General features: G+C 54.5%; 1 long non-coding RNA gene across 1 annotated transcript; it reads left to right on the top strand.

Moving 5' to 3' along the window:
* Positions 1–1,251: 1,251 nt before the first annotated feature.
* Positions 1,252–7,616, top strand: LOC120874722. The gene is made up of 2 exons (XR_005723687.1): positions 1,252–1,293; positions 3,430–7,616. It is a non-coding gene; the product is annotated as an uncharacterized LOC120874722 (long non-coding RNA).
* The last annotated feature ends 4,681 nt before the right edge of the window (positions 7,617–12,297 follow it).

Below are 12,297 nucleotides of genomic sequence, written 5' to 3'. Positions count from 1 at the left end.
AGCCTCGACCTGCACTGCCCCGTCCCCCGCTCTGTACCCAGCACCGCCCAGCTCACCACCAGGGGTTGCCACACCCTCTCCACCCACCCGGCAGGTGAACGGCCCCCTGCCCACCCCACCCCACCCACTGCCCCTGGCCTCAAACCCAGCCACCTGCCTGCCTCTCTGCTCCTCCCCTCCGCTGCCCTGTTCCTGCGCTAGGCCCCTCGCCCCTCTCATAGGGGACTGCCACCCTGGCACCACTTGTGACCTGGTGGGCGCTGAGTAGAGAGGAAAGGAGAAATGGTCCTTGGAACCCACCTCACCCAGACCACGTTTCTTGGCCCCTCGCCCCAAAAGCCCAATCCAGCCCTCCCTGGGGCGCTGGGAGGGCACTGGACCAGAGCAAAGGGTAGGACTGTGCAGGACCCCAGGGGGACCGAGGCCCCGACCCTGTGACCTGAGGCCTCGCCCTTGGTCTCTGAGCCTCAGGCCCCTCCCAGTCATCTGCCCAGCCAACCCAGGGGCCACGAGGGTCAGTCAAGGCTATTCCTGAAAGGCTGGGCCCTCTGGGGCCACACCTGCTTTCCTTAGCAGGTTTTCAGGTGACTGGAACTTCTGCCCTGGGGTCCCAGCTCTACCCTGGAGGGGAAGGGGCACTGGGGACAACACTGGCTGGAAGGGGGCCTGACAGTGACTTTTGCACAGAAACACTTGGGATGGGGAAATGGCTATCGCCCGCCCCTCCCCACACCTCTTGCCTTGTCTCTGGTGAACAAGGAAGAAGGGGCTGCTCCATTGGGCCCCTCCCCACCCAGTTCTCCAGGAGCACTGTGCTTAGATGGGAGGGCCTGTGGAGAAACTGAGGCCCAGGCTGAGGCGTAGAGATTGCTCACCTTGCTAGGGTGTCAGCAAAGCCCCCCAACCCGCTTTGTGTCCCTGGTGGGCCCTCCTCAGTGAGGACCTGGTCCCTAAGTGAGTGGGCAGAAGTTTTGTCCTAGTGGCTCCCAGGGTCCTCAACGTCGCGTGGGGTGATAGGCCGCGCCGCGACAGGGGAGCGGGGTTTTGATGGCTGGGATCTGATGCCACCAGGAGAGGCAGGTGGGGCCCAGACTGATGCTTCCTGGAACTGCCCCACCCTGCCCGAGCACAGTCCAGGGTTTGATGCCCTTCGAACTGCACTTGTGATCTGTATTGACAAGCGACAGGGTAATCATTAACTGCAGCCAGGGGCTGGGCCAACGGCTCAAAAGGTGCTGGGCCCAGAGTGGCCCCACTTCCTCCTCGTGCCCCGAGGGCCAGCCCAGCACCCAGGTAAGAGCCTTCCCTGTGGGGTTAGGTCCCTGCAGCCCCTCTGCCCACCCACCCTGGATGCTTCTGAGCCCAGCCCTTCTAAGAAGAAAGGAAGGGCCCCGAGGCAACTCCTGGGTGACCCAAGCGAGTCGTTTCTGCCCCTGGGCCTCGGTTTCCATCTATGGAAACCTAAGTGGACGGCAGGGGGATCTCTGCCGCTGCTACTGCCTCTGCTAAACCAGGTACTTGGTCTTGCCTGCAGGTCTTCAAAAGAACCTGCTCTGTGACCTTGGGCAGCCTCCTCTGCCCCCCAGGGCCGGTTTCCACTGCTGGGAAAGGGGTCCATAGCCTGGGTCCACTCTAAAAGCTCTGAGTCCCAGATCCGCTTTCTCCCCAGAAGCTTTGGGTTCTCCAAAGAATCCCCTAGGCCTCACAGGACCACTATTGTAAGGGGCCAGAGCCTGTTTAGTGGGGATGTGAACACCCTGCAGGAGAGAGGGCTGTTCCCCTGGGGCCCTGGGTCAGCTCAGGGACCCCAACCAACACTCGCTTCCTCTCCTCACTGGGGGAACGGACCCAAAGCTGGAAGGGGAGGTGGCTCCGCAATAGCGCCGGCCAGGGTGACCTCACACGCCCTGGTATGAGAACCAGCAGCGGCTCAGAGAGGTTAAGCCACTTGCTCAAGGTCACCCAGCTCCTAGAACCCTGCTGGCTGTTGGGCCACTGAGGTGCTGAGTGCTCTCCCAGAAGGCAGCGGCTGATAGCCCTGTTCTTCGCATTCTGTGGGGGGTGATGTCTCAAGCACCTTCTCTGGTTCTCTATGCTCCCCACCCCCCAGCTCTGTCTGCTTCCGGTTCTCTGCCTGCCCCTCTCATCGCCCTCTCTGCGCCCCTGCCTCACTCCCACTCTCTCTGTCTCCCCTTCTTGTCCCCCCACCATTCTCTCCATCTCATCTCCAGCTTCATGTCTGGCGCCTTCCTCAGGGTTCTGGGCATTCAGAGGTCCCTGGAGATCGCTGATGCCCAGTGGTCCCTCACTGTGTCTCCGCCCTATGGCTGCAGCAGGAAGGGTGGGCAAAGGGCAGAGAGTGGCGGCCACAGCGGCAGACCTGAACCTGGGGCCCAGCTCTAGTTGGGAAAGAAATGAGGAAACAAGGAACTTGGGAAGAGGGTGTGGGGTGTCAGTGGGCAAAGGCTGCCCAGGAGCTGTAAACGAGAGCCACTCCCGGCTTTATGAGCAGATCTGGGGTTGAGCCTGGACTTCGCCCAGAAGGAGTGCTGGCATCAGACTCCAGGTGTGGGCCCCAGATGATAAGGAGCCTCCATAAAAAGACTGTGGACCGAGGGCCGTGAGGACAGGGCCCAGGCCTCCAACTGGCTCCCACCCCCTGTAACAGCAACTCCATGTGGAAGTACCACTAGTTCCAGTGGGGCTGCTGTTATCTGGGGTGGGGGCCACGCCCACGGAGGAGGCGAAGCGGCGACTGCCCAGCACACACCAGCAGGGACCCCCACCCCCATGGCCACACCCCCGGGACCAGGGTGGCGAAGGGCAGTGGGCTGTCAGCAGGCTGCCAAGAGCGAGTGCACAGGGCTCTGACCTATGAATTGACAGCCAGTGCTCTCGTGTCCCCTCTGGCTGCCAATTCCATAGGTCACAGGTATGTTCGCCTCAATGCCAGCCACCAGGACCTGCAGGGGAAGGGGCGGGCAGGGGGTGCCCTGGTGGGCCATGAAACCTGTCTACCACAGTCTGCCCCTCCCCGCCTTTCCACTTGCCTGCTTGCGTGGGGAAAATGAATGAATTGCTTTAGGGCCCCACCTCCATCGGCTGTGCTGTGTGTCTCTGTGCTCAGTCCGTGCGGTTCCCTCTGCCTGAGCACCCTTCCCAGCTTTTTTGTCAGGCTTACTTACTATCAATAACCGTTCCAAGCTTTGCTGGATCATTTGCTGCCTCCAGGAAGCCTTCTTAAAGCCCACTTGACCGGAAGTGCCCAGCGAGCACCCCCAGCACCCCATGCTTCCCCCAAGCACTGCATTCTCCCTGTGTTTCTGTTCTCCCCCCCACCTGTGAGCTCAGCCCCCAGCCCAAGCTGAGCCGAGATGTGTGCTCAATAATTGTCTGGACCGACCCTAGGCCTCCACCTTGCACCCTGAGGAAGCACCGCCAACGGTCCAATGTGGCCAGGAGGAGCCAAGGACTCTGGGTTTCAGTTTGGGCTGGAGCCCCCCAGGAGCCAGGCCCCTGCTCCGCCCACCCCTTCTGCTCTCTTGACTGCCCAGGGCCCCACCGTGGACAGAAGCACGGCTCCAGCTCCCACAGTAGCCTCAGTCCTGCCTGGGTTTTATAACATGGGGTTCTGAGAACATTTTCATTTGAATAAAAAGGTTTCTGCTGCTAAAACAGTGTTTAAACATTGCAAACACAGACCTAGGGATAAAGTCCAAATTGCTTAGTAAATGGAATGTTCTTGAGCCCTGTCTGTGTGCTGGGAGCTTGCTTACATCAATCATCTGGAATCACCCCAGCAACCTTGTGAGGTAACTGCTGTGAGGCTGGTCTGGGAGATGAGAACATGGGCTCAGAAAGGGTGAGCATCTCGCTAAAGTCACAGAGCAAGTCGACCTTCTTGGCGCGGCTGGCCAAGGATCGGCCCCTTTCCCTCGCTCCTTCCCATACACAGCTTTGCTCTCCGTGTCCTGTCAGCCCCATCCCCTCTGCTGAGGGTCTTCAGGGGTGACCCTCCTATAACTGAACAATCTGCTCCCCTCCACCTGCACCAGCTCCTTGGCCCTCTCTCTCTGCCTTCTTATCTCATTTTGTGCGGGGCTGAGAGCTCTAAGAGCTTATCTTATCCTTGTGCTGATCCCAGACTCCTTGAGGGCAAAGTCTGGGACTCATTCATCTTCCCTGGCCTGGCAGCCCAACACAGTAGGTGTTCGACATACTCTGGCTGTGTGGAGGATCTGAACTCTGACCCTCTCGGGGCTGTCAGGCCCCAGGCCTAGAGTGCTGGCTTCCGGGGGAAGGGGTGGCAGGCAGCCTCCTGCTCTGGGTTTACTCCTCCACCTGCCTCTACGGAGCCCTCTGATGGCTCTTGGAGACCAGAGGCAGACCCAACTCCCTCCCCCGGCCTCCTCCATCGCCACTGACCTGTGGCCTTTCCCCAGCAGGCCCCAGGCCTGCGCACATCTCACCTAGCCTGGAGATCTCTAGGACGCCTCCCAGCTGGCTTCGCCCTCTCCCCAACTCACTGGTCCCCAGGGTGCTGTGTGGCCTGTCTTAGAGCTCCCCTTACACCCCATCAACAACACCCAGCTACTCTGCCCGCAGACTGAACCCCTAGGAGCAGTGGCCACTGACTTTGTTTCCTGCAGCCTCAGAGAGTGGCACAGAGTAGGTGTTTGAATAAATGCACGCTGAAGGAGTGAGTGAAGATGCTTGGGGGAGGGGCGACGCCTGGAGCAGTCAGCACAGAGCCTGCAGGAAGGAGGCCTCAGTAAATTCCAGCCAGCCGCTTCCTCACTATCTCCACTCATCCATGGACCAAGGCAATGCTGACTAGGATGGCTGAGAGTACACACAGATTAACTGTCCACCCTCAAAGAAAGGACGTCAAGGAAGGACTGGTCAGAGCTGGGTGGCCTTGATCGGGAAAGGTTCCCTGAAGAAGGTGAGTTGAGCTCACCTTTTGCTGAGGTGAAGCCCAGGAAGAGGTCGTGAGCACTGGAGGGGCAGAAGGAGTGACAGGGGCAACGGTGGGTGCAGAAAGGGGAAGCTGGCATTCACGCGGTCGGCCCGGGAGCCCGCTCTTCTGCAAGCCATACTCCCAGCGGCCACCAGCAGGGGGCGCCCCGGACCGCCTCCCCGCCCAGCCCTGGTCGCAGCGGCCATCCCTCGGCCCCGCCCCGCCCGGACCCCTCCCGGTCCGCGGGACACCGTCCTCACCCAGCACGCAGCGGCGGGGCCCCGGTGACCGTTCAGCGCGCATCTCACACGTTTCTGGTGGGACGTTTATTGTTACTTGAGTATAAAACAAATGTATACTATATATTTCAATGAGTATAAAATGAGTCCATGTGTTACACCATTGAAGATAAGAAAATCTGCCTTGCAGAGCTTCCTTGCAGGTGTCCTTGGAGGTGACCCCTTGAAGCTCCCCAGGTAAGCGCAATGCTGACCTTTACCGTAACCATTTCCTTGCCTTTCTCTGCAGTATACCACCCAGGTACGTAGCCCAAAACAGTGTGTGTTGATTTGGCCTGGGGTCGTTTATTGAATCAGTGGAAACTTGCGGCTGGGTCGAGTGGACGCCAGGTGGTTCCTGGAGCTGTATTTTGTTCCCATTCATTCAGTGCCCACAGTGCTCCATTGCATGAGTAGAATCCTGTTGATTATCCGGTGGACTGTAAAGGTACCTTGGTACTACTAGGTAATGAGGGAGCAGATACTGGACAAGGCCACATGGTGCCTGAAAGAGGGGTGCCTTGTTACAGCGCAAAGCGGCTGGCTTTCGGGAGCTTTCGGATCTTCGTTCTCCGACCAGGGATTCAACCTATGCCTGACTTCCAGGGAATTCCTTTCTTTTTGTTTTTAAGAGTCAAGAAACTTTCAGAAAAGATGAGAGAGAAGTACAATGAACATCCATATACCCTTCGCTCAGATTCACAGTAACTGTCATTTTGCCACATTTGCTTTCTGTCTCATACACACACACATTTTTTTTTTTCTGAATCATTTGGCAGGAAGTTACCTCAAGTATTTCAACATGTATCTCCTAAGAAAACTGACATGTCTTTCACAACCACAGTAGTTACCAAATTTAGGCCTGGCATCCGTGATGCGACTCTGATGCAACCCTGGGATCTGATATGCCGGCCCCTTTCCGGTGTCTCTGATTGTCCCCGTGAGCTGGGATCATGCCTCACGTTTGGTTGGTAGGTCTCTTTAGTCTTTAATCTGGAACAATCCACAGCCTTACTTTGTTATTCAAGACTTTAACATTTGTGAAGGACAGAAGAGCCTGGCGTGCCGAGGTCTATGGGGTCACAAAGAGTCGGAAAAGACTGAGTGACCAGACGACAACGACATTTTTGAAGAGTACAGGGCAGCTGCTTTGTAGAATGTCCCTTAGTTTTTTCCCTCTTCTCCCCTCCCATTAAGAAAACTTTAAAAAGAGAGAATCAAATATGTCCATTATATAAAATTTGGACAAGGTAGGGAAGTAAACTAAAAGAAATAAACCAAGGAGATCAAACCAATTGATCCTAAAGGAAATTAACCCTGAATATTCATTGGAAGGGCTGATGCTGAAGCTGCAGCTCCAATACTTTGGCCACTTGATGCAAAGAGTTGTGTCATTGGAAAAGACTCTGATGCTGGGAAAGACTGAAGGCAGGAGGAGAAGGGGACGACAGATGATGAGATGATTGGATGGCATCAATGATTCAGTGGACATGAGTTTAACTCCAGGAGATAATGAAGGACAGAGGAGCCTGGTGTGCCTGTAGTCCGTGGGGTCACAAAGAGTTGGATGCGGCTTAGTGACTAAACAACAACAGCAACAACAAAACCAAAATTGCCCCAGCTCCTCTGATGCAAGAATAGCCCTGTAGCCATTTCCTGTAAGCACTCGAGTTAGTTGCCTTTGTGGTCCTGTGCACTCTGTACACTAACACTTAATTCTAGGAGGTGGGTGCTGTCCTTAGTTCTGTTTTACACAGCCTGTCCCAGAGACCCTGAGTCTTGCTAAAGATTAGGTTCAAGATAGGACTTGAACCTGGTAATGCACTTGGCTCTTAGGCTGCACTGTTTCTCCATAGCGGCTGGTTGTGTGTGTGTGTGTGTGTGTGTGTCTGTGTGTGTGAACCTCCACCCTACTGACATTTTGGGTCGAGACCAGGTATCTCTTGGCTGTAGGGGCTATCCTGTGTCTTATAAAATCTTAGCCGCATCTCTTGACTCCACCCACTTGATGCCAGCAGATCCCTCAAGCTATGACATTCAAGAACGTCTCCAGACATTGCCAAGGGTGTCCCCTGGGGAGAAGAGTCACCTCCAGTTGAGAGTCCTTTTGTGTGTGTGTGTGTGTGAAACCAGGTGACTTTATATTCAGTTTGATATCTGCTTGAATGGCTACCCACTCCAGTACCCTTGCTTGGAAAATTCCACAAACATGGGAGCCTGGCGGGCTACAGTCCGTAGGGTCACAGAGTCAGACACAACTGAGCGACTAACACTTTCACTTTTCCCGGTTATCTGTACTCCACGATCACTCTAGTTTCCTTTCATTTTCTTCTCATGTCCTGTTGCCAGGAGTTGCCAATCCAATAAACGGGTGGTTGACAAAAAAAAAAAAAAATCCGTTGCAGTAGGAGTCTTCTGTTGCCGCACAGCAAATAACCACAAACTAAGTGGCTTAAAACAGTAGTCACTTATTAGCTCACGGGTCTGTAGGTCAGAAGTCCAGTCTCGAATGCTGACGTCAGGTGTTGGCCGGGCTGAGTTCTCTGGGAGCTCTGGGAGGCATCCGCTTCCATGCCTGTTCTTGTCAGCTGGCAGGGATGGTCAGGAGCCTGTCCTTGAGGCTCCAGAAGATCTCCATTTCCTTGCTGGTTGTCAGCTGAAGGCTGCTCTAGACTCCTAGAGCACCAACATTCTTCTCTAAGTGGTCCCCTCTAATTCAAGCCAACAAGGACACACCCTTTGCCATTCTTGCAATTTGAGTCTCTTCCTCTGCCACCAGCCAGAGCTCTGCTTTTAAAGAGTTCGTGTGGACCTCCCTGGTGTTCCTGTGATTAAGACTCAGGGCTTCCGCTACAGGGGGCATGGCTTCAACTCCTAATCAGGGAACTAAGGTCCCCCATGCTATGTGGGGGGCCAAAAACAACCAACCAAAAACTAAAGAGCTTGTGTGATGAGGTCAGGTCACCGGAATAACCTATCTGAAGTCCACTGTACCATCAAACATGACCAGCTGCAAGAATCATATTAATCATATTCACAGGCTTTATACAGGGTGTGTGCACCAGGGTGGGGGATCTTGGGAGCATCTCAGAATTCTGCCTACCGACATTACCAAAGGGTTAGACTCGATGGACGTGAATCTGAGTGAACTCCGGGAGTTGGTGATGGACAGGGAGGCCTGGCGTGCTGCGATTTGTAGGGTCGCAAAGAGTCGGATACGACTGAGCAACTGAACTGAACTGAACTGAAAGGGCTCCTGCAGGGGGAGGACCTGGGACCAAAGGGGAGGAGGCCAGGCTGGGTGAGCAGGAGATGGAGGCACCACCCCAACTGGATGGTGCCAGTTGGAGTACCATCTGGAGGTACCAGTTGAAGGCTCGACTCCAACTCCAGGAAGGGTCCCTTTGCATTCCTGCCCCTTGAGAAGCCCCAGCACATACTTCTGGGACCGAACATGGAGCCTGGGCAGATATGAGCCCTCCCTTCTCCCCCACTTCCGGTCCCTTTTCAGATGACCCTGACCTGTCCTGAAGCTCAGGATGAAGGCTAGGTCAGACGAATGTTCCAGCAAGGTCAAAGGGAGGTGAGAATCCGACTGTTGGCAGGGAAGGTGAGCTGGGGCGGCTGCGTGGACCACCCAGCTCTGAGTGACCTGGGTGGAGACCAATTTGGGGAAAGGAGGAGAGAGGTGTTGGGTAGCAGAAAGGACTGGAGGTGCTCTGGGACACCGAGGTATAGGTGTGAGGGGCTGGGCCAGGGACCAGGGGGCAGGCTTGTTAAAGACAAAGAGGTTTCTGTGCCATGGTGGCTGAGTGGGGCACACAATTAGAGATAGAATTACTCTCCAGTCCCCAGCCTGTGGGGCCCATGGTGAGGTTCAGGGCAGCCCCCAGTCATGGGGAAACAGGGGAGAGAGGCTGTGGGGAGGGAAGAGGCAGCTGGAGCAGGAGAACACGCTTGGAGAAGACATGAGAAAGGCAAGTGGCGGCATTCCCCCACGGAGGGCTAGGAGCGTGGCCAGCCAGGCAGCAGCATCCGCACACATCACGTGCACTCTCAGTCTTCTGAGACCACGGGGACATCGGGGTCACAACCACCATTTTCACCAATGTAGAGTAAGGGGATCCCAACACCCTAACTTGAGAGTCCCTTAGACTGCAGGGATATCATACCGGTCAATCCTAAAGGAAATCAGTCCTGAATATTCATTGGAAGGACTGATGCTGAAGCTGAAGTTCCAATACTTTCGCCACCTGACACGAAGAGTTGACTCACTGGAAAAGATCCTGATGCTGGGAAAGATTGAGGGCAGGAGAAGGGGGTGACAGAGGATGAGATAGTTGGATAGCATCATCAACTCATGTACATGAGTTTCAGCAAACTGTAGGAGATGGTGAAGTACAAGGAAACATGCTGTACTGGCATGCTGCAGTCCATGGGGTCACAAAGAGCGGGACAGGTCTCACCGACTGGACAACAAAGACGCTGCCCAGGGACCCCTGATGGTATCGCTGTAGAAGGCAGAACTCTCACGTGAAAATGATAAACCACTTCCCTGGAAGTCCCCAGACGTGATGTGTCCACAGCAAAGGTCTGGAGAGCAGGGGTGGGATGGCAGCCGAGCTCTCCGGGGAGTTTAGGTAAAAACCACACCCCTGAGATCAGATGGGCAGCTCCTGCAAGATACGGTCAGAGGCCGCTGAGACTGGGACACACGTTTGGAAGCCCAGCAGTGGGTGGCTTCCTCTAGCCCGCAGTGTAGTTTCAATCAACAGTGCTTGAGGCCTCTGCAGCTCAGCTCTGCAAAGCAGCACGTGGCTATACGTACACAGCACCCTGGCAAGGCCCCCCCTGGCCGCAGAGCGAGCACTCCTGCTTCAGGGCAGAGTTCACCCCAGCTGGTACCTGGGCAGAGGCTCTTCAGACCCTCTTGATTTGCTCTGCTACCAGTCTGACCTTGCAACTTCAAATGGTTTGGGTGTGGAAAGAACACAGTGTTAAGATTCCAAAGGTCCAGCTTCTCATTCAACCCGGGTGACTTCAAGCAAGTCACTCAATATCCCCGAACCTCTGGGCTTTTTCCCACTGGGATCTGAAGGCAGAAATCCTGAGCAGCCGTGACACCGTCCCCTCCAAGCTGGACCAAATCCTGACTGCTGCCAGACACCTGCAGGGCCTCTGGAGCCCAGCAACCCTCCCAGAGCCCTAGTGCCTAGTGCCACGTCCTTGAGTCTTCCAAAGAGGGGCCCGTAGAGGTGGAGAGGATGCCCTCTGGCTGGTGCTGGAGCCCCCAGCCTGCAGAACAGAACTCCCTGGTTCTTTTTTTTTTGGCCACACCCCAAAGCACGTGGAACTTCTCCAACCAGGGATTGAACCTGTGCCCCCTGCCCTGGAAGCTTGAAGTCATAACTATTAGACCACCAGGGAAGTTCATAATTCTTTATTTTGTTTTGGCAAAAGTGACCTGTTGGCCAAATCTATTCCTCATGACTGAGAGAAAGAAAACTGTGCTTATATGCAAACTTTCAGTGGAAAGAATAAACCACTTCTGATCCCGGGGACAAACCTGTGTGTTATTGGTTTTTTCCAGCCTGATGCTTCTGCTATGTTTGGAGAAAAACTGTTGTTGTTTTTTTTTTTTTTTAAGTTGTTTTTAGGAGCCATATAGACACTGCTCTAGACCAGGCCATCATGGGGCTGAGCAGACTGGTTGGAGGGTAAGCAGCTGACCCCCTTCTGCTAGCTGGGAGCAGAGGAGACTTAGCATCACCCAAGACAGGGTTTGGCAGGGGGTGTATGCCAATTTGAAGGAAGAAACACTGGGAGTCGGGGAATGGCCATCATTTCTGAGCAAAAGGAAAATATTTGAATTCTTCTTTACCCTTTTGTCAGGGAACCAGGCAAAAACAGAAAGTAAAAGGGGAGAAACCAAAAGTGAAATGGTTCATTCATGTCTGATGAAACCTTCCCACCAAATAGAAACTAGCCTACAAAAAAATTAAAAAAGGAAAGAAAGTTAGGACATTTTCACAGTCTGGGGCATCACTACATACAGAAGCCGCCCAGGACCCAGGTGCCAACTCAGTGAAACTGGGGAAACTAATTTCCACACACTTGAGCCTCGTAAGGGAGAGAGATCCCTTCTTCCAATCCTTTGAGACCTTGGAGAAAGTCAAGTGGCCATACATAACCAACAGGGGCTGGTTTCGTTTATAAATAACCTGGGAACATTTTGTTGTTTTCCGTTTTTTAGGACTGGGTTTTCCCAGCATACAAGGCTCTAGGGAGACGTGAAAACCATGACAGGTCAGTGTGAGAGCTACTGGGACAAGCTCGGGCACCCTCATTCAGGCCATTAGACAACCACCTCTTTCAGGATCCTCCGCCTCAGGCCCTTCCCTGGAACACCCCAGAAGTCGCATCTCCGGGGCGGACCCCTCAAAGTACTATGAAGGAAGCAAGTCCTTTTGGCTTCTAAGGCTGGCCCCGGAAGTCTGGACGGGTGACAGCCCTGCCTAGGAGTCTCAATATCCTCTTTTGAGGAGAAAGCCAGAGTCTCGTGGTTTCTGTGTTTTACTGTGATTGATGAAAAGAATGCTAATGAAGTCCCAAATAAAAGCAGTTAAGTCAGAAAGCTAAGATTGCAGACAGGGCTGGAATTACTCAGCTGCTCCCTAATGGGGTGAGGTGAGGGGTGGAGGGAAGGCAATCAATTTAATGTGGTTTATTCCCTCAGAAGACACTGAGACCTGATCCTACAAGGGGTGGGTGAGCAAAACTCCCATCTGGCCCCCTCTGGTTCCCACTTGACTCAGCTCCCCTGATAGTCTGCTGATTCTCAGATGTGAGTTCCTGCATCTGTCCTTTTAGCCTGCCAGCCTGCTCTCTTCCCTGATAACAGGTGCCTGATAACAGGCACCCAGCCCTCCAGGTTCCCGCATTTCCCAGCAGCCAGAAAGCTGGATGGGAGGCTTTCACGCTCCCAGGTGCATTTTACATCTACCAGGAGCGCCTCCCTCACCACCACCCCTGCCACTTTGGTGTCCTGATACCGGTTAC

The sequence above is a fragment of the Oryx dammah genome, unplaced genomic scaffold, assembly GCF_014754425.2.
Source record: "Oryx dammah isolate SB20612 unplaced genomic scaffold, SCBI_Odam_1.1 HiC_scaffold_15, whole genome shotgun sequence".
In the NCBI taxonomy this organism is placed as follows: Eukaryota; Metazoa; Chordata; class Mammalia; order Artiodactyla; family Bovidae; genus Oryx; species Oryx dammah.
The sequence above is the reverse complement of the archived record's forward strand: the minus strand, read 5'-3'. Positions and strand labels throughout refer to the sequence as shown.